Genomic DNA, 24499 nt, shown 5'->3' with positions numbered 1-24499 from the left:
ACAAAACTCATCTAACTGCAACCTTTCCCATACACATACAGACAGTTGCATCAACTTTACCTATCAACCAGTTTCTATAACTCTCACAAAAAGGCTTTTACATAAACTAAAGCCTTGTTCCTCCTTAGCTGACAACCACTCCCTGGAATACATAAATCTAGCTGCAGATGCAACAGCATACCCAATCAGCATCCCTATTAATAGATCAGTAATAGAATATTGTGTCCCTAACTAGCGGAAAATGGTGCGTATTATCCCTTTGCTTTATGGAGGTAATTCCATTGACATTACACATTTCCATCCCATAGCCATCTTGTCTCCTCTCTCTAAAATCCTTGAAAGATGCATACATCAACAATCTCTCCACTATCCCTTACAATATAAGCTAATCGCCAATATATAACATGGATTTTGGCCAGACCACAGCACCTCCACTGTATTACTATAATTTACAGCCACTGTCAATAAAGCTTGTAACTCTAAAAAACACTTGTATCTGCAGTATTTCTAGATCTATCAAAAGCCTTTGATATGGTGTCTCATAGTAAACTCCTCAATCAACTTTCCACCCTGGGCCTATCTTCTCCATCTGTTCAATGGTTCTCTAGCTACCTTGCCAACAGGCAAATTGTAAAATGGCAAGGATCCATTTCTGCATACCTTCCCACTTGCACAGGAATCTGAAAATGATCCATCCTTGATCCACTACAGTTCAATATGTTTATCAATATCCAGCATTCATCTTCTTGTGAATGCACCCTGCTTCAATTTGCAGATGACTCTCCAATCATCTCCTCTTCAAACACCTTAACTAACCTCTAAGAAATCACTCAACAGTCATCTCCATTGAGACCTGGCTTAAAAAAGCACAACTCCTACTCACCCCCCCCCCCAAAACAAAAAAATATTTCCTCATCTTTACCCCAAAGACTCACTCCCCAAATAAAGCATCTTTCAAAACATTTTCAACAAATGCTACTGAAATTTAATTAGTTTACCATACCAAATTCTTAGCAGTCATAATAGATGACTTATAACAATACATAAAATCATATAGAAAGCATTTGCCTGCCCAGCTCATATCCCTTTAATCAACAAGTATTTCCCTAAAAAAACTCTTAGATTAGAAGACAAATAATGTCTCACTATAAACCAAATAAATCCCCTGGACAAAGCCTATATGTGTACTCAATAGCAAAGGAAATGGAGCTCCTTACCTATAACCATCAGAACTATTTCTAACCTATTCACCTTTAAATGGTCCCTAAAGGAATACTATACAATATCTTGGACCTGCTCCTGTTCCAATCCTGGCTGAACTTACTCTCTATACTTCACTTACCTCCATCAACCTAAATCACACTTCACAACCTTCTCCAACCTCTTACTCCACTCCTTTCTTTTGTTTTGTCCACTACCTTACCTTATCTACTTCATCTCTGCAGACCTTACCTCCCTACTCGCTTAAGATACCTGAAGACACCCTAGCCTGCACTCATATAATCACCTCCTCTACAGCCTTCTTCCTTCTATAATCATAATATGAATACTGTTTGTCACACTAAGATATCACTCAATTTCCCCTCACTGTCTATAACCGTGTAATTTTTAATAGCTCTTTCAATATCTTATTAAAATTGCCTCAGGTCTCATTTATGACATACTAATCTATGTAATAAATAATATGACTATAGAGTTTTTCCTCACATAATTTCTCCAGCTCCTGTTATTGTTTTGTATTGTACTTTGCTATGAAACATATGTTCAATGTTTTCCTCATTACAGTTTCTCATCTTATGTTTTGTAGTGTAACATGATATTTTGTGCTTTAAAATATCTGTACTTGATTTTTGACAGATTCCGATTGTGGAGCTGTTCTCCCTGCCTGGGCCTTCACTGAAAATAGACACTTTCTGTCCCAGTCAGATTTTCCTGGCAAACTGCTGCCAAATAAAATAATAACTATCTTGGCATAGAAAATCTATGTATTTTACTCAAAATGAGTAAAATAACTTTGTTGTTCATGACGTAAGCCACCTATCCTTTTTAAAACCCCTCATTCTCCACTTTACTATTCATTCTCTGCAAAGTGCTGTTTACATAAGTCCTCCTATCAATATCACTACTTCCCCAAGCCCATTTAACATCTCATCATATCATTGATCATCTAACTTTTAGAACTGCACAGTCTGTGCCCAAATCACTCACCAAAATAACATTCACAACAATTTCACAGTAGTCTACTACTTACTCACCAGTAACCATTCACTTGTTCAAGAATAAACTCCTTACAAAACCAGCTAAGCCACAAACCAAAAGCTAAACTAAAACAACACTATACACATCACAAGCTATTTCTCAAGTTAAGCATGTGCAAGAGTTTTCATCCAAACCCAATAGGTCCACTTAACCCATCCCCCCCCCCCCCAGAAATCTAATTATACAACAACTACTACCCTTCTAAAAAGACCTAAAAGTCCTATAATATAAAACAAAGATACTTTTAAAACTGCCAGAGTTTCATGCCTGGATAGCCCATCAATCAACAGACATACTTTTAGCCACTGATAACTGGCAAAAAACTGAAACTAAAGATGAGAAAATGTTGCCACCTGGGTATAATAACATCCTAAGGCAAGTGAGAATTAAGAATAAATTAGGAGTAGTTGCAATCTGAATCTGGTGGATTTCATTGAAAAGGTCACTAAAACAATGGGTTAGGGGAAAATGGTTAATAATGCTTGCATAGATCTGGCTATAGCATCTGATACAAAACCCTATTTGTGCATTGTCAACAAACTTGTGAAACTAGGTATAAACCCCTTTATAACATACTGGATACCTAGCTGGTCCAGTGATAGGACCCATGAGATTAATATTGGTGAGTTCACTTCCACAAAGAGGCCCATCAGCAGTGGAGTCCCTCAGAGCTCTTTGCTAGACCTATACCTCTTGGGTATCTACTACTCTGATATCAAAGCAAATGCCAAAGGTCCCTGACTAACCAAGTGTGCAGATGATTGCAAACTGGGAGTAGTCATTAAATACCACCAAGATGGGAACACCCTTCAGGAAGTTCAAACACAGACAAATGCTTGGTGCCAAAGCTATGGCTTAAAACTCACTATGAAGAAATTCATTATAGTACAATTTGGGAAGTCATCACCCCAGGTAAATATCATCAATAAAATGCCCCTAAAAGGTAATTCACCTATCAGGTATTTGGGAACTCATGTAGATAGTTAAATAGCCTTTGACCAACATCTTATAAGCAAGGGTATGGTGTCTAGGTACAGACAGGTCTTCATACCACTGTGATTGGCTTCATCAGCTCGATCATAGAGTATAATGCCTCCTTCAGTATATACTTAACCAGACACATGCAGAAACTGGAACATCTACCTAGGTTTCCTACAAAAAGAATACAGGGAGTAAACTAAGCTGATTGCCTCAAACCCCTGTCTCTTTACACAATATCCTTCAGACTTCTGACAGGTGATCTTTGCCTTGCACAGAAGGCATCCCTGGATGCTGTTTTGATGAACCTTTTGCACATCCACAAAACAAATGACTATCGCACAGTCACCTCACCCGCACCCTAACCCTAACTCACCTACCCTGCCCTAAGCCTCACGTCCACACAATCGCACACTTACCTGACCCGCACCCTAACCCTAACTTCACTAACCCACCATAACCCTCATGTCCACACAATCACACACTTACCTGAACCCAACCCGTAACTTTCCACCACAGCACTGAAAATACAGAAGCAACAGAAACAGACAACCAAATTCTTTCCCTAGGAAAAAATTAAGTTTTCTGTTTCTTCGATATTTTCAGCGTTCGCTGAAAATGGGTCGATATTAGAACACTCAAAGTTTTGAAACTTTGGTGTTCTAATATAGACCCAGATAGACTAAAAGCCCTATCCCTTTACTTCATCTCCTTCTGAATATTACGGGGTGACCTGTGCCTGACCTACAAAATGCTCTCAAATCCAGCCCTGATGGAGCTGCTACACATCTACAAGTTTAACAGTATGAAGGTCACCTGATCTAGGGATCTAAACTTAGCAACTCAAAGCATGCTGGAGAGACAGATATGTGTCTCAGAGATTACCCTTTATTTGGGACAGGCTTCATATTCACATTAAGCAGAGCACTTCCCTGACCCTCTTCAAATGTAGTTTGGATCAATGGATAGGGAATTGCAAATTCACACCTGGAGTAGTGCCTATGCTCCTTAGATAAGGGCAACTTGTAAGATATTCGAGGCATAAACACAAATCAGTGCCATCTTCTTGCCCCTAAGGGCCATATATTGGGTAAAACCATGTCATATTGGCTAGGCTTGTAAGGGCTGTTAAGCTGTTAACCTAGCAATCTCCTATGAACCTATGAATTCACCATTCACTAGATACTTACAAATACCCCCTACAAATATTCTTTCAACTGGTTGTCTTACAGACTTCTTAAGGAATCACCTACCACCTAATGGACTAAATTGCCTGCAATCTCTCCACAGTCCAAAAAGATGCATTAATATCATATGTTAATATTTCATATTTCCTGCATTGAGAATGAAGCGTTGTAATTTCGTTCAGCTACACTGCTGTGTAGTTCTGAATGACAATAACGTTTTCTTTGACTCTTTGACTCTTAAGGCTCTCAATTGGACTATATTATAAATCCTTTATGTAGAAGTAGTTATAGCTCAATGAAACATAGTTTTCTTAAATATACTAGATGGACTGGCCCCCAGTCAGAACCAAAAGAGTTAAACAAAAGCCAACTGCCTGGTTATAAAAACAAAAAAAAACTCATGAATAACAGAGATGGGGCTGTTAATTTTGGAATAAAAAGAAAGCTGAATTAATTTGTGTAAATATAAACAACTCAGAAACAATTCTGAACAAAATATTCAATACAACAATAAGAAAAAAATCTTCAATGAGTTACAAACCTCTAACATTAATAAAATAAAATAAAATAAAAACTCTTCTGTTATGCCATTAACCAACTATTAAAGGCAGGCCAGACCACATCAGAAATTCTTTCCATTAACATTCAACTAGGCTCAGCTGCAATACAACTTAACATGCATTATACACACAGTGCGCTGTTTCCTCACAAATGCAAAAACCCTACTATGCCATTAACTCCAAAACCCAAACAACTTCCTTAGACTCTGCTTTAAACTCATCTCAACTTACATCACATAACATATGTACTCATCATAAAAATCTATTTCCCTTATCCCTGATAACCTAACTGCAGATATCTCAAAATAGCAGTCCACACCCTAACTTACCCAATTAATTGCTACTTCATATCCCATCATTCATCATCCCACACACAAAACTATCCAGTTATTATAAAGTTTGTCTTGGACAGGATACACCTTCCTTCTCCTAGTTTAGTATTTACCTTAAAAATAGGGATCATGTAGTAAAATGGCAAAACGCCATCTCCATTTTCAATGTACCTGTAGGTGTTCCATAAGGCTCCGTTGTTCACCCATCGCTATCCAATATCTTTATTAATGATATCCACCAAGCAAATAAATATGCCACCATCATCTAATATGGACATAACTCTATCATCTGCTCTGCTAAAAACCTTTAATATAGATTTCAAAACTCACAAAAGAATCGTTTACATTGAAACATGATTTGCCAACTCAGAACTACTACTAAACACAAAAGAATCCAAAAGTGACCTTTACTTCTAAGCAGCTGACTAATAAAGCTCAGTTCTGCCTAACTTCATCAAATAGCATCCACAATCAGCCACCCATATAAAATTTCTGGTGGTCAGCTTTGACAAAAACTTAACATTTGACCTTCCCAAAAAAATGTGCTAAAAGGAACTAACTAAAAACTTGTTTACCTTTACAGTCAAGAAGGATCTGGCAAATCTCACCAGAAAAAATACTGCATCATCTCTCCTCAGATCTATTCTTCTATACGAATCATCTGTACTATTATTCTTACAAATCTTGCCAGCTAAATCTCCTGGGATAGTGTTAAAATGAAACATATAAATTGCTGGCAACCTCCCCGACAAATCCCATCACTGCCTTTCTTTCAAAAAAAAAAAAAAAACTCCAATGGCTTGAAATTAAGCACAAACTCATCTTATCACAACTAGTCATAACTTCTAATGTCATATACAGCCCAAAAATCGTCCAAGCCTCAGTCTAGTCCTCCAACATTATGCCCTTAATAGAACTCTTTGGACCACTGATACGTTTTATTGGCCTTTTCCAAGTCTTACAGCATAACTAGTGACTCCTTATACTCCACATGTCACCAACATGTGGAATTCTGTTTTCCTGGCACTCAGGCAAACTGAACACACTAAATATTAAGACACAATCAATAGATCTCATGGAAGCATGGCTTTGAACTTTATACTTCACCAGAATAATCTGCCATTAATATTATCTTCACCTTCTAGTCTCCCCTCTTTCTAATGAATCCTATAATCCTCTTTTTGTTGTAACTCTCTACATGCATCATCTCTATGTTGTCCTGGTTAAAGGTTGCTTCCATTCAATCAATGTATGTAAATATTGTTTTTTTTTTTTTCAAAACAGGTTTATTGTTTTAACATACAAGAGAAATATCATAACAATTTTATACAAGTAATTAAAAATAGATATGATTATAACATTCAACAAAACAACTAAAGTATTTACAAAGACATCCACTACAATCAGATCAATTAATTAAACTAAAATACCATGCTATTGAAATTAGGATTTTTTTAACAAATTTTGTAAATTATCCCATACAATATAATAAGATGTTTTTCTAGTTGTTCTTGACCTAATTGTGTTTATTTCCATATGGCACACTATATTCATAACATTTTAAATTCATTGAATGAAGGAGGTGTATCTGAAATCCAATTTCTGGTTATTATTTTCCTAGCCACTGCTAGAATAGACCATAACAAGGGAAGCTTAACCTTTTAACACTTTGAGGTACAGGTGTGTTGAATAATATAAGAGATTTAGAAATAATGAAATTATCTGTAAAAAGAGCCTGCAAAAATTCATTAATTGACTTCCAGTATTCTTTCAATTTTATACAGTCATAAAACATATGAGCCCAGTCAGCATTAATTTCTACATTACATCTCTTACATAGATTATCTTTATTATTTATTTTATTCATCATCAAAGGTGTATAAAAAGATCTATGTAAAAATTTCCATGTATAAAGTCTCCAGACAATGGAATACGTAGTTCTATAGGCAGATTGCAATATATATTGATATCTTATTGATTTGGTGGGTCCCCATTAATAGAAGTGAAATAATTCCAGTATGTATCTACACTGTAAAAAGTTTCTTGTCTGATAATTTTATGTATGTATGAAAGTTTACCTTTATCAGAAACTTTATGTTGTAAATTTAATATCAAGTAATCAATCAGTGTTGGAATAGATTCTTTAACTGTTATAGAAATTAGATCTATTTTATTAATGAGATGTTGTCTAAAGGTCTGAACCTCTAACCAGCAAGTTTCTCTTAGATCAAATTCTTGTTTTAAGAAATCTAGATTTTTAACTTTATTATCAGATATCAACTGATACCAGTACTTTAGATCATTATTTATAGCTAAATGAGTTCCTTCAGAAGTAGATGACAAAAGCATACCCTGAGTATACATTATAGGAATATAATAAAATTCCATTCCCTATACTTAGGGTGCATGAATATAAAGTTACGATAGCTAATAATAATATTTAATGGGTAACAAACCATATGTTTAGGTATAATAGGTGAAGTACAAAATTCCTTTAGTAACCATAACATGGAGTTATTTACAATCATATTTTTATGTGTTAAGGAGATTTTCATGAAGTGCATACTAATTAACTCCCAATAATCTTTCCATTTTGCGACATATGACTGATCTATTAATAAAGTAATAACTTTTACAATAGAAGAGATAGTATATAAATTAAAGTCTGGAAAAGAAATACTCCCTTGAGACCAGCTATTAGTATGTTTCTTTAATGCAATCCTAGGTCTATTTAGTGCCCATAGGAAATTTAACATTAGTGTATTCAGTTTCTTGATAATTATTTTTGTAGGTGGAAGTATTATTGATTGTATTAAGTATAAAATCTTGGGGAATATTATCATTTTAATAATTGTAAGTCTCTCCTCCATAGTAAAAAACATATTATTCCAGGTATTAAAAAGATTTTGTATATTAAGAAAACAGGTATTATAATTATTATATATAATAGATTTAATATCTTTAGATAGTATTATACCTAAATAAGTTATCTGACCTGAACTGGGTACATATTTAGTAAAATCACTAATGAGAATATTTTTTCGTGTATATATAGGTAGTATTTTAGTTTTTTCTTCATTGAATATTAAACCAGAAATACTTTTAAAATTCATTATTTTATCAAATAGAGATTGCATAGAAGAATTAGATCCTGCTGATGTAATTAGAACATCATCTGCAAAAAGTTGAATTTTGGATGTTGTATTTTCATCTATTTCAAAACCCTCTATGTCAGTACTGTTTCTGATCAAATTAGCCCAAGGCTCCATTACTAAAGTGAATAATAGTGGATAAAGTGGACATCCTTGTTTTGTACCTTTAAAAATGGGTATTTTTGTGAAACATATGTTCCTACCTTAATATAAGCCAATGTTCCTTTGTATAAATGCTCAATTAGATTTACAAATGCATCTGAGAAGTTTGTGCACTTCAGTAAGATAAACAGATAGTCCCAACTTACTGAATCAAATGCTGAACTTATATCAAGACTAATAAGTGTTAAATCTTTCTTTTTCCTATTTGCAAAATCAATTAATGTTAAAGTTCTTCTTATATTATCAAAAGTATTTCTATTTACAATGAAGCCTGTCTGATCTATATCTATAATGCCGGGGATGATTGTCTTCAATCTATCAGCAAAAATACTCATAAACATTTTATAATCAACATTAAGTAATGAGATGGGCCGATATGAAGTACATCTAGTTGGATCTTTATTAGGTTTTAAAATTGGCGAAATAAATGTATATTGCCAAGATGGGGGGTTATTAACTCAGTTTGGGCCAAAATAAAAACCTTATGTATTAATGAATATGTACTTTTAGAAAGGATTTTATATATCTCTAGTATAATACCATCATTACCCGGTGCTTTGTTTGATTTAAGCTTATTTATTTGTGTAATAACCTCTGTATATGAAATACTTTTGTCCAATAGTTTAATCTGTTGTTTATTAAGCTTTTTATTCATGTTTGTAGTTATAAACTCCTTTATTTTATCTTTAGGTTCCATGTTAATGTTATTATGGTTAATTTTGTGAAAGTGATTTCTAAATTCATCTAGTATTTCTGGTATACTAGAAACATTCTTCTTTTCCTTAGAGAAAAGATTTCTTTGATATGGTTTTGTTTATTCAACCTTTTGTTTTATTTTTAAGTCTATGTAAGTATTTGGGGCTTATTGAATAAGACAAAACTTGTATTTCTCTAAAATTATTTTAACTTTATGAGTTAAAATTTCTTTGTATTTCTCATTTAGTTTGTTTATTTCTTCAATAACTTTCTTGTCCATAATATTTTCTTTATTATTATGTTTATAAGAGTCTAATTTACTTTGAATATCTAACAATTCCTTATCCCAAGATTTCCTTTTATTATTATACCATCTGATACTTTGTCCATATAGATATGATTTTAAGGCATCCCAAACATAGACAATGGAGACTTCAGGAGTATTATTTATGTCTAAAAATGTTTTACTTCTGAAAGTATATATTCTTTATAGTCTTTTAGTTGAGTTAAGTATGCTGGTATCCTTTTGATCTGAACATTATGAGTATTTTTTATCATGAATTCAAAACAATTGAATTATGATCAGATATAGGACATGAAATGATTTTGGAATTAATTAAATCTGTTACCATCTGGTTAGAAATAAAGACCCTATCTATTTTTGAATAAGTTTTGTATCTGTTAGAAAAAAGGTGTATGGTAATGATTTTAATCTATCTGATTATTAATATCATTCAAATGATAAGAATTAGCAAAATCATTTAAATGTTTTGCATTAGATGTAATTCTTCTTTTCTTATAGTGGTAGTATCACTTTCATGTAGTATACAATTAAAGTCACCAGCTAAAATAATATCTCCTATAGAGAATGATATGATTTTATCAAGATGATGTTTCACTGTATTAATACCAATTCCAGGTATCCAATATACATTAATTAAAGTGTAAGTCTTCCCATTAATTTGTATTGTAACCATACAAAACATTCCTTTGTCATCCTGATAAGACTTAATGGTTTTAGGAATGGGCATACTTTTATTCCATAAAATAGCCACTCCTCTTTTTTCTGAGTGTGCTCTGAACTAACCAATACTGTATATTTGTTTGTGGCTAGTTTATCAATATCTTTTTCAAGAGATGGGTTTCTTGCAGGAAGACTAAGTTGGCCTTATGTAAATTAATGTATCTTATTAGGCTTGCCCTTTTACACGGATTATTCAATCCATTAATGTTTAAAGAAATTCCTTTTAAAGATGCCATTTGGCATTTTTAAAACTTAAGAATCTTATGATCAAAATAACAAATAACAACATAAGTAATGTTACATCTCCTCCTTTAGGTGTACCTTTAAATATAGCTGTATTTATTGAATCTCTTATGGGATTTTGTATAGGATTCAATTTTGTTTGTAGTGACAATGAGTGTACAAAATATATTGTGGATGTCAAAACTATATACATATAACAATGAACAAGTGAAAATAATGTAAGGATTAAACCTTGCATCCAGCCTGGAGTTAAAAACTCCAACTTAGAGTAGTATTTACCACTCAAGTTAACCCCTACCCTAAGCAGCAGTACCTCAGCTACCACCTTATCAATTTAATACTGATTATATTTAACTTAAATTAACAGCTTTCAATTCAATTATCTAGCAAGACAAGACTACACATTTGATAAAACAGCATCATATAAACTAAAATAAACTTTTTTTTTAAACTATTCATACTACTATATACATCTATGTAATATAATACACTTGTATTCAAATAGCATTCAAATAATCTTGATATTAGGAACCAAGAGGAGAGAGAGAAATAAAAGATGTGAAAGAGGGAGAGAGAGAGAGAGAAAAAAAAGGCATATTTACATATTAATTTATTCAAAGTATGTAAAAATAAGTTCTAACATTCATTTAAATCAAAAACTTTGGCTAATATGGTTCAGACATTACATATATTAAGATGCATCTATTTTCTGTCATGTAAATGCAGTCAACAGCTTCCAAAAAAACCTTGAATTGCTTGTATATGAGCATTTTACTCATACTCATTATTGTCAATAGAATAAAATATTATATTTATAGAAATTGTTATAAATCATACTGCATAGTTATGCAAATTCTCAGAAACACTTGCATTATTGTAAAAAAAAGCCATCTGTATTTTGTATGTCTATACTACTGCTTTAAAATATATCACATGACAATTTCTTCCAGAATAGAGTTATAAAGTTATTTATGCTTGTCAATCAGATGAATTAAATGAGTTATAGTAATGTATATGTTTGGAACATAAGTTTTTAACACAGATTAGTATGCTGCAGTCAAGTAGATTTTCAAAAACACTTGAATAAATGTTTCATTTTCTATGCCTTCTAAAATAAGACATTTACTTACTACAAGAAACTGCATCATTTAAAATCATTATAACTGACATATTTTATGAATTATAACATAGATATTTAAGTAATTATATAAAATAACTCACATTTAGATGTTAAAGAGTTCATTTTCCTTCACATAGTCTCATTTGCATCAGTTCTACTTCCTGGTAGAGTGTTCTTCCTGAATCTGCGATGTGTCAGTGTGATATCTGGGTCAAAGGTCAAATTGACTGCTTTCAGCTTCTCTGTGAGAATTCTGAGAGCTGAAGCTTTTGAAACAACTCGAGGACACTGTTCATGAGGTAGCGCACATCCCAGATTGTCTCTCTTAACATTTTGGCGGGAAACTTGTTAAAAACTAGTGACAAACATTCATTTAGCAGTGTAAATGCATCTAAACATGACAAAACCCTCACAATGTATTTTACAGGTTATTACAGCCTCTATGTAAGTGAAATTAAGCCCAAAGTTATTAATAAGTAATAAAACTCAATATTTTTGTCTCAACTCAATTTTTATGCAAATCTTATTATTTACTGTGTCTATATGATCAAAAGCATTTCTATATATTAATATGAAAAAAATAAAGAGAAAGAATAAAGAAAAGAAAAGAGAGTAGAAAATAAAAGAGTGTAAAGCAGAAATAAAAAAATGTAAGAGAAAGCTATAAGAAGTATATACAATGGAATATTACTTACTGTTTATATTAATAGAGTTAAAAATAAAACATATTACTTACTATTATTTAGTTCTAATTATTATTAGTTAAAGCATGACAGATTATTTACAAACAAGCATAAGCAGTTTAATCAAGAAAGTATAATTAGGAATAGCATTTGAAGAACATATAAACTTTTACAAGGAATAAATATGTTATTATTCCATTTATCATATTTTCATTACTCTTCTCCTGCCCTCCCCACCCTTTACCCACTACATAATCTAAATAGAATGTCATTGTTTAAACAAAGAAAAGAAGAAAAGGAGAAGATCAAATTACTGACCTTACTTTTTTCAGAAAGAGAAACAAATTGAATAATAGCTTGTTATTAGTTCCGCAGATATTTGACTGGTTATGAAACAAAACATTTCTTTGCACACAGAGAATAACTTTGATTAAATCTTTTCAGAATATTTGTGGTTTTCTGGAAATGCAGGAACTATATTTAAAAGATTAATAATGAAGTAAAATGATGAGAGAAAAAAAAAAAACATAGAACAAATCATTTGTTTTTTAGTCTCTTCTTCTTCTCTGAAGTCTTCCACGAAGTTTCAGTTGCCAGTCTCTTTAATGAAGGACTAGCCCATTCCATTTCCTCTATTTTATCCAAAATCTTATTTTTTGATAAACAGTAAAGCAGAGTCTAAGTCATCAAAAATTTTAGGACCAACAGGAAGGAAGATTTTTAGCTTGGCAGGAAACAGAAGGTATGTTTTAAACTGTGCTTTTTAAGCTCCCTTATTAGTGGCAGAAAAACTTTTATTTTAGCTATTACCAAGGAAGAATATTCATTGTCAAAACGCACAGTTGTCTCATTAATCTTAACAGGAGCTTTAGCCCAAGCAGATTTAAGAAGCATCTCTTTATCAAAGATGACAGAAATCTAACTATAACTGATCTAGGATAGTTTTGTTAGAGTTAGTATTAGCTATAGATCTATGTGCTCTTTCGATACCAAAAGAGAATGCTTCTGGTAAGTCTAAAGTTTTAGGGAGCCATGTTGTTAAAAAGAAGTAATATTGTTACCTTCAATATTTTCTGGCAGTCCAAAATCCTAATGTTATTAGCCTAGATCTATTTTCCAGGTCATCCAGCTTTGTTTGTAAATGTGTATTTTGTTTCAGCAGAAACTCAATGTTGATTTCCTCTTCTTGGATTCTATTTTCCATGTCATTCACAGCTTCTTCTATGCCTGTCATCTGGATCTTCTGTTGTTGCAGGTCTATATGTAACAAGTCTATTTGTTTTGTAGTTTTTCTATGAAGGTATCTATTTTAGTATCCATTTTATCCATCTTAGCAGTAAGTTGCTGGATTATAGTTATCAGAGACTGAAGTTCTTTCTTGATGCTGGAGTCTTGAGAATTTGTCTTACTGGAATTCATTTCAGACTGATAAACTGACAGGAAAATTTCCAAAGTGATTTCTGACAGGAATATTGTTAAAATTTCCTTTCTTTTTTAGATATAGTTCAAGAACTATATAAAACAAACATATTTAGAAAGAAAATTACTTCAAAAATTATTTTTTTAAGTAATTAATTCCTGTCAGTGTAATGAAATTGGTGGATCTGAAGGAATCTGCTGCTATCCTGTGTTCATCCTTCATAAATATTGGTTTTGATCATTTAAAACTCCAAGTATTTGTGTGACATTTAGCTCTACCTATTACACCAGTCCTCTTTTATTTATATGCTTTAAACAGACCTTACATGATGCAAAAAGTTGTTTTGCATTTCCTCCAATTAAGCTACTACTGTAAATATTAAGCCCATAAAATCCAAAACCACAGGAAAATATGTCAGTCTGGAAGAGCCAACGAAGTTAAAAATGTTATAACTTTTGTTGTTGCAAGTAAAAACGTTCACCTATCAAGGCTTTCTCAGGCAAACATGTTTTTTTTTTGCCTGAGATATCCTTGATAGGTAAACTTGGTTATTTGATTCCAGGGGCCATTTAGGCAATTGTTTTTGTAGTATAGAATTAAAGTTGGGCAGGTGGCTGGGTAATGAATGATTTTGGGTGTGGTGATTAGCTGAATATATTTTAGGTAGCTGGGTAGTTCTAGCCAGATAAGTGTTTTCTATGCAATGCAATGGTGGGTATGGCAGTAAGAATTCGATGCATATCTGGCTATTATATTTTAACATTGTTCAAGCTTTTGAGTAAAGTGAAATTTGAAAATTAGTGAAGATGCAGACTCCATAAAGAAGAAAAGGTAGAAGATAACTATTTGCTAGGGTGTATCTAGAGGTGGAGGTGATGAAGTTTCTAGCTCTGTAGACTAAGCCTAGTTTTTGGTGTGTTTTTTTAATGGCATTTTGTATGTGTAAATCAACTTTAAGGCTTCCATCCATGGTCATACCTAATAGTTTTGTACTGGTTACCACTTGGTATTATTGAGGGAGTATATTTTAAAGTTGTTTATCATGAGACAGAGATACAGGATAAAAAACTAAAAAGTTTGGTTTGCACTGAGGTAAGCAGGAGTTAGGAGTTTTGTAACCATTTTTCAGTGGCAGTGAGGGATTCTTGTGTAATTTGGTTGAGGTGTGTGTGGTTCTTGGAAGTACATATAAGTGTTAAGTCATCAACGTGCTGTATGAGAGAAGCTTGTTGTGTGCATGTATGCAGAGAATTTCTAAGGATATTAAAGATATTAAAGGGGAGAGGACCAAAGACTGATCCTTGTGGGACGCAAGTTTTGATACAAAGAAAAGGTGAGAGCACCAATTGCCATTTTATTAATTGGGATCTAACAGTGAGATAACTTTTAAGAACCAGTTTATGTTGTTTGGTTGACCAGATTTTCTTGGGATTGGATTTCAGTTATTTTGGGATTCACTATAGTATTTTTTTGTTAGAGATTATCTGCCTTTTGGCTTGGTTATGAAGACTTTTATATTGTTGGCGGTTTTGCGGGGTTTTGTTGGTCTGATAAATTTTCCGGGATTTGTCTCTAGTTTGGATCAGTCTTCTTGTAGTATTAGTTAACCAGGGTGCATCTCTCATTTTTACTATTTTATTTCTGGGTGGTGTCATTTTGTTTAAGGTGTTAAGAAATATTGAGTTACATTTCTTAACAGCATCTATCTAGTGGGATATTCCTTTGTATATTTTAGTTTATTGAAGAGAGGATAGTGTTGAATTTCTCAGGGTTAAAATTTTATTGTGTTATGAATAGTTTGTTTATAGTTTGCTGTTTTGGAGGATTTTGGGTGTGATGTCTGGGACATGGTCAATGAGGGCATTTGATAGGGTTCCAGATGATAAATTTAGTGAGTCAGAAACTAGGATCCAGTCTAGTATGGAATTTGAGATTTTTCTAAAGTATGTTGGAGTTTGTATTAATTGTTTGTTTTCAAAAAGAGTTATGCTAAATTTAGGGAAGATAGATATAAGGTCAAGCCAGTTTAATTTTAGCATCTCCTAGCATGACTGTTTTAATGAGGGATGGAAGCTGAGGTCTGTTGTAGAATGTATTTTAATACATTGATAGTGTTGCCTGGTGGAATACATAAGGTAATGATACAGATTTGTTTGTGATTGTCTAATGTGAGAAAAGTGATAAGCAGTTCTGCTTTATTGAATTGTGGTATGGGAGCATTATAAGAGATTAGGATGAGGCAGTCTGGGTATAAAGGTTCATAGGTATTTACTAGGCTAACAACCACAAGGACCTTTTTAAGCCTAGCCATGCATCCCAAATCTTTGAGAGGTTCTGATACCAGTGATAAGTGTAAGCAGAGGCTTGGGAGATGAAACATTTACAAGCTAGGGCCTGGGAGATGAACCATTTACAGGTCGCCTGTGTCCATTAGAGACATAGGTGTCAAACCAGGAATTAATTTCATGTTCCCCATCCAATTGTCCAGAATACACTTGAATTGGGTTAGGGAGGAACTCTGCTTCACCTGTTCCAGAGGCAGGGTAATCTCTATGATACATACCTGTCTCTCCAGCAGGTCTGGTTCTTTTTTTTTTTTTTTTTTTTGTGAATATGCAGGAGGTCCATCAGAGTGGGATCTGACAATGCCCTGTATTTCAAGCATAGATCTCCCCTCAAAAGCCAGTATGAGACAATACATGGCTAGAGCCTTGAGGTGGCCTGCATAGGATATTTTACTTAAGCCCTGTATCCTTTTAGTGAGGAACCTCTGTGGATGTTCCATTCATTGCATATGCCTGGTTGAAGGAAAAGTGTTCTTAGATAGGTTTCCCTAATTGCCTTAACACCTATAGCCATTTACTGGAAATTATCAATATTGTACAGATCAGATGACTTTCATCATTGCATATAAAAAGAATGCACACTTTTAAAACCATGCCATGGAGGAATATGGGTTTTAACTGCTGGTGGAAAGGCCTTTGTAAGCTAATGTGATATCACCTGGAACTCCAGAGTCCCACTGTGCACTGAACAATCGGAGCAAATTAGCATGGTTCCCCAGTTACAAGAAATTTAAACTATAAAATGAAGAAATTGATGTCTTATTTTTGGTAAAGAACAATGAGATAAAAAAATATCTTGGACACTATTAAAAAAATCTACGGCATGTTGTCAAGCTGTTTTTGTTAACTCCTCTTGTGTGCCATTAAACTAGAACACATTACAGCTCTGAATTGCATATGTCTGCACATGATTATTTGCGATATCCTGTATCCAACTGATGATCATAATTTTTTATGGATTAACAGCTAATCATTGATTCACTTGGCATGAATTAACTTTTGCTATTACTGGACATGGTTTGACTCTTAACTTAATAAAACAGCTGTTTAAATTTAAGTGTGCAGATTTTTTAGACTTTCTGCATAGCATCAAATGAAGAAAAATATTTCTATTCACCAGAGCAGCACTGTGTTTTAACCACTGAAAACCATTTTAGTACTGTTGGAAAGACCTCCAAGTATGAACAGTGGTAGTTTTACACCAATGTTTTTTCTAAAGTAAGAAGTAGGGTTGCAAAAGGGGTAGGATGCAAACATAAGGATGGATAGGATTCCTTAACTCCAAGTCTAAACCTTACCTTAGAAAAAGAGAACTCTCTGTAACACTACACATACAATAGACACTCTGATATAAACATCATATGCAGCAAAAAGCAGGAACAACATTAAATGTATTCCCTTCCCTAACCCTTATTTTAGCCCTAACCTGCAAACAGTCATGAATACCTTCACCTGTAATGTTGAAACTTTCTGTATAATCAGAAGTTCCTGCATTAAAATCACAAACCCACACATACCTTAGCCAAACACATTCAGTCTTTCTTTTAGTATCTGCAGCACTAAAAATGACTAGATATTATTTATGAATTTTACATGTACGTCACTATATCGATGAACTGAGGATTCAGCACAGCAGACTGTACCCTGAAAGATACATGATACTGCTGAATATACTGGATGCTATGGGTCTCCTTACTAGTGGGAACTTTTCCATGACATTAAAATGGAAAAACAGTAAAAAGTGGAGTTATTGTCAGAAGAGTCTCAGTGACAGCTTAACCATATAGCAGTATTCAATGGACAAATTCAGTGTCTTCTCTGGTTAAGTAGTTTTAGTTTAAATTTTACAACACCAAAATATGTTCAAATGCATTATAACAGTATCTCAGAAATAATTCCTGCTTTGAATGTTTCATATTGTTAGCATGTTTTTCTGAAACCACTTGTTCTTTAGTGTTTACTAATGACAACACTGGCCTTTGATCCCTAAACTAGCCTTGTTTTATAGTATTTGGAACTGGAAGAGTTAGCATGTTTAAAGCGTCCATTTCTCATTGTCAAAGCTGAGTTCACTCTTCAAATTTGCTCATTTCTGTGGACGCTGTATTTTCTTCCTAGCACTGACTAGGTTTTCATGTACAGTAAACATCTTAGTAGTTGTCTACTAAACATGCTGTTGACTGAACACTAAACTGTACATATTAATATTGCATTTATCCATCACATCCGGGATCAATTCATGGCTGAAGAGGGTCTAAGGAGGTGTATCTCTGTAACTTGGAGAAGAAATAAAAATTACTGACCGTTCTTTTACTGAAACATTCTATTCCGAAAATGAAATTCCTTTAGTTTATGAAATTATCTGGTTAATAAGTTTAATGAAAAAAAGCATGTTGCCTATAATTATGCATTTCTTGAAATAGATTCTGAAAGAGCTCCTAGAATAAAGCTAAAATCACCTTTCTGGCACATTGTATATTGTCTGATTTAGCTTTTCATTTGTGGTGTTACTTTTCCATATGTTTTTAACTTTTCCAATTGGGTAAATGGTAAACCTTATAAATTCCCTTCCTAACCACCTTCTACAGGCTAAGAAACTGCTTGTAAACTATTATCTGTACCAACAGAAAAGTATGAAACAAACATAAAAATGTCACCTATGTTAAGCCATATTGTAGATTTTAACATTATCATTTCTTTCTTTCTTTTTTGTTTGAAATCTGCAAATGATTTTATCATCCTTATTTGCACTACACCCCTTAGTACGAGCAGGTGCCATATCTAATCCAGTTATTACATAGTTCTGTTTAATATTGAACACCTTGTTTCCTAAAAAATAAAAAAAAATGTCCTTTGCTGTAATGGTCACTGTGTCCCATGCCTGGTTTTATATAATCATGATCCAGGTCTCACATCACTGGGGAAAAGGACATATTTTTATTTTTCTTAATTATTGGCTGTAATGAGTGTGCACCCTAAATTAATTAGGCTTCCTAATAAACTGAAAATAGAGATTGACCTACAACTAATTACTGTAAGAAAATACTTGCCACCTTTAACTCTGGGAGATAACTTCTTTAACTAGTACACTGTTTCCTGCTTCTAAATCACTGCTTCAGCCATCCGCATAATTAATTTGCTCACATCTAACTTTCATCATTACAAGGAAACAGTAACATGCAACTAGAACAAAGATTGTTTTGAAGTTCAAGAAAATGTTCATAGAGCTGATTCTGTATCCTCTCTAGTAACTCTGCCATAGAACTGGGCAAGGTTAACCTAGTAGGCTCTACTTATCGTGAATCAATGCAATATTTCATTAAGCGGTTCATTTTGTCTCATGAACCTTGTAAAACTTAACCACAGATTTTTTTTTTCATTTTCCTGTGCTTGAATTTCCTTCATCTAAATTAATTTTATAGTTGCACAATAGCACCTATGAACTTGTATTTATTTTTTGCCTTACCCCTCTTTTATACCTGTCCTCACATGTTTTGTTTCGCATGCTGGTCATTGTTATACTGATTTAAACATTTAAGAGGGCTTCCCCAGGCCCCCTTTTGGGACAGCTCTTAGTAGAGTTAAACAGTTGAAGTATGAAGTCAGGCTTATTGCCCTGTAATTTTTGGGTTGATTTTTTTCTATGTAGAATTGCTACACAAAATGATTTCTACTTAGGATGTCTAGTAGTTTGAATAGAAAATTTCAGGATAAGGTGTTTTATTCCACTGAGCATAGAGGGGCAATTTCCTGTATTATCACAAAAGTTTTTCGATAAATAATGATTGTTGTGTTAAAGCTAATGTTTTATATAAGGAAACAAAAAGAGTTCCCTCTTTAGCAGTTATTCTCACAATAAATTAAGCCTGCAGACATATGTCCATTTTGTTAATTGTTTACTTGGTTAGGGTAGCACTTGTAGAAAGCTGACAAGAATAGACCAAACTTGGTTATTCCAGAAACAGTCTCTAGTTCCATTCAATATGATCCTTAGATGTTCCAAAGCATAAGGCATATTTAGTTAGTTGACATTTGTTTACCAGGAAGTCCAACTGAGTAGTCATGTTGGGGGAGTGGCCTAATGGTTAAGGTGTTTGCCTTACAAACACAAGGTGCACGGTTTGAGCCCCACAAGGGATAACTGGCTTGGCTTAAAATGGCTCGCAAGAGCAGTTAGCTTAGTACTAATCTATGAACACCCATTTTCAGTGGAGGTCTAGGGAGAAAACCTCCATAATAGCACAATACATGATTAAAACAATTAGTGTAGTTGATTATACAGAAAAGCTCCTTATATAGCACAATACAAGATTAAGACAGTGTAGTTAATTATATGGTATACAATATGAGAAAAAAATGAAATAGAATTTACATTATTATCAGCAATATATAACAATACATGGATGGTATATGGGGAAGATCAGAGAGCAACATACATACTGAATTCTAATGATTGTAACAGAGCAATTTTTGATCTATTGGGAGATGAGAAATGTTATACGTGTGTTACATCTGAGTATATTACTAGATGTTTCTCTGATGTGGATTTATGTTTATTTGATTTATTTTGACAAGGTAGTATAAGTCATTCCACTTACAGGCACTTACAAGTTGAGTATCCCAAGCTGGCTGTGTTTTTGGTATTCTAAAAGTACATAAAAATAGAGAAAACCCTCCATTTAGGCTTATTGTGTCTGCAGCTTTTTCAAAGACAGAACCCATATGGCTGGATGGAATTTTAAAATCCAGTCACATATAATTCTAGGTTCTACTTTCGAGATTCCTGGCATTTATTAGATTTATTGAGTGACCTTAATACCTACGGAACATCTTTTGTATTTGTATCTCTTGATGTTATTTCTTTGTATACTAGCATAGTTCAGGAGGTGGGGTTAGATATTCTAAGAGAGTACCTAAATGACTACACTAACATTGGTAATGATAAAATCAACACTGTACTCTGATAGAGCTTGTACTTAAGTTTGGAATATGTTTATTTCAACAAATTTTTGGCATTGCTATGGGTTCAAGGGTAATGCCAGCATTTGCCAATTTAGTAATGCCAATGTGAGAGTTGAAACATCTTGTTCAACACCCTTTGGCTGAGAACATTTTGTTCTATAGGCGATACATAGATGACTTTTTTTTTTTTTTTTTATGGAAGGGCGACCATGGATCTTTTTTGTCTTTCGTTAGTGATTTAAATGACATGACTGATTATTTGAGGTTCACTGTTGGTGGTTTTGGTAAATCCATAAATTTCTTAGCTGTCCATTTAGATTTTGATTTTTTATTTTCTAGTAAAATATTCAGAAAATCCACTTTTGTGAACCAGTGTTTACACAAACATAGTTTACATCCTACATCCACACCATATGAAAAGAGGGGTTGTCAAAGGACAGTTCATACATCTGAGCTGTTTGACAAGTGAACACTCTGTCTTATATTAGAACTGGTCAAAGTGATTATTTTTTTTTTGTTCATTTTGATCATGTGTAAATGGTTAGAAGTCATTCCCTAAAGAAGTTCTAATATATATGTAGGTTGATCTTCCCAATTCCAATTTCTAATGAAATGGGTTTTATTAGGCATCTTATAGTTGACAACTGGAAAGTTTTGATGGGGAATACTGACTTGTCAAGAGTTTTGGGCAATAAACCATTATTTACTGATACAAAAACTGTATTAAAACTATTCTTGAAAAAGAAAGAGTTGTATACCCAAAGAATGGACATTAGTCTTTTGGGATGTTTTCTTGCAGACATTGTAAGCAATGCAGGTTTATTGTTAATTCTGCTTCTTTGGAGTTTAAACATGTAAACAGGGTGATTTGGGCCAAAGACCAATTTAGCTGTGACAGCACGTTTGTGGTTTATACTGTACTTTGTAATTTCTGAAAAAGCTTTTATGTAGGCAAAACCATTTGAACCTTGAGTCGAAGTATGTATGAACATTGTTTGGCAATTAAAAATAAGGATTTGACTTATTATTGGCAAAACATGCTGTTGTGTGTAAACATTTTTTTCAGGGTGTTGGCACTTGACATTTCAAGTGCTGACATTTTATTTGGGAGCTCCCAGTGTACTTTGCATCTTCAGAGGCTGGTGCTTGGGTGCATCCTTAGTAACCTTATTTATTTATTTGACATTTGTTAACCAACCTCAGAATATTCGTTTTGACACAACCATAGAAAAAAAACTGTTCAGCGAGATCAAAACGCAACTCGCCACCACTCGTAACAATGATGCCAACAGCAAATTATAAATAACGTTACCAACTGTAACCTCCAAACACCACGATGTAACAGCCAAACACCACGATGTGACAGAAAAATTTAATAAGGTTAAGCGCTTTCACTCGCATGTAGCGAGCTTCATCAGAACAATGATACAACTCATAAAAACCATTTAAATAGGCATATTTGGCGCCAAATTTTCTTAAAGCTGTATGTATATAATATCAGACATATCTACATTTATATTTGTTAAAAAATGCTAAAATTACATTTATATGTTTTAAAAATCTCTGAATTAACAGTTATAAAAATAAATAAATAAATACATTACTTTATTTGCAAATGTTTTAACTGTCTAACTCCAATATAGGTTTAACAGAAATAAATTCATTCAATCCTGGTGGTGTCATAGCATCAGTTAATAATTGCCACCAATATTCCCTATAAGCCAAAAATTTCTTAATGTTACCTCCTCTAGGATTCATTGTAACAATTTCTACTATACCGAATCTAAAACTGTGTTCATCACCATGATTCATAATGTGCTTAAAAAGTGCATTCTTTGTATCCTTAGTCCTGATACTATATAAATGTGAGTAAATTCTTTTTTTGAATTTTCTTTCCGTCTTTCCTATATAAAAAGATGGACATGTAGTACATTTTGCGAGATAAACAAGCATACTAGTGTTACAATTGCCATATTGAAACTTTATTTTTGTTTTATTAATGTTGTTCAATATGATGTATTTTTCCTCATTTATCGCATAGCATTGATGACATGCTTCGCATTTGACAGTATGTCCTAGTTCCCTACTCAATACTTTTGAACCATGTTCCAGTAATTTTTTTAAATTACTACCCATTTTGTATACAAATGAAGGTTTTGAGCCTAAAATATCAATAATTTCTTGATCTGTTAAAAAAATATGCCAATTCCTGTTCATAATAGCTTTTATTTTATTACTGTAAGGGCCAAATTCCACTATACAAGATCTTTTATATGTATTGTTTTCCTTCTCTTTATCTTTTATACTTTTGTTTGACATTTCCAAGTTTTGTTTCTTGTTCAGGCCCAATAAGGGTATATATTTCTTTCCCCATTCTCTTATAACATATGAATTGACATCTTCCATCATGTCATAATCATAACCCCGTTCTTTAAATAAATTATTAATGTATTTTACCTCATCTAACATATCAGTGTAATTTGATGTCATTTTTATCGCTCTAATACACTGCCCCTTGTAAATATTGTATTTCACTTTCCATGGGTGATTACTACCAAAATCTAAGTAGGAATTAGTAAATGTAGCTTTTCTATGAATATTAGATTTAAAGCTATTACCCTCACTAAATAATATATCCAAATAGGCCACACCTGTATAATTATATTCAGTAGTGAATTTTAAAAAATCACTACTACTATTTAAATAATCTACAAATTTTGTGAAGGTGTTGAAATCTCCCTTCCATAATATATAAATGTCGTCCAGGAATCTTGAGTAATATTTTATATTAACTATATACTCACTTTTAAATATCTTTTCCTCCTCCCAGTCCAACATTACCATATTAGCGTATATGGGGGCACATGCTGCCCCCATAGCTACACCTTTGGTCTGTCTAAATATCTCTCCTTCATAATAAATGAAGTTATTTTCAAGTACCAAACTCATCAATTCAACAATCAAACAAATCCTATTCCAACTGAGTTTGGTATATTTTCTTATACTATTAGTGAAGGCCTCTATTCCTTGAACTGGTGGAATACATGTGAACAAATCGATGACATCAATTGATGTAAACAGCAGCCCTTCCCCTTCCAGATTCACCGGAAAGTTTTTCAAAAATTCCCAAGAATCCTTTACTAAGTGTTGAATTTCAGCATATATAGGTTTGAGTAAGGTATCTATAACCACACCCAAGGGAAATGTCTTTGATTTACTTCCCGAAATTATAGGTCTGAAAGGGGGATCCTCTAAATTCTTATGAACCTTAGGAATCCCTACTATGGTTGCCATAACAGGGTGTTCGACTACCATATATTTATACATTTCATCTGTTATTCTATTCTCTAATAAATATTCTTCTAAATACATATCA

Source organism: Protopterus annectens, chromosome 8.part1 (assembly GCF_019279795.1).
Source record: "Protopterus annectens isolate FY-2018-M chromosome 8.part1, PAN1.0, whole genome shotgun sequence".
Taxonomy (NCBI): domain Eukaryota; kingdom Metazoa; phylum Chordata; order Ceratodontiformes; family Protopteridae; genus Protopterus; species Protopterus annectens.
The sequence above is the reverse complement of the archived record's forward strand: the minus strand, read 5'-3'. Positions refer to the sequence as shown.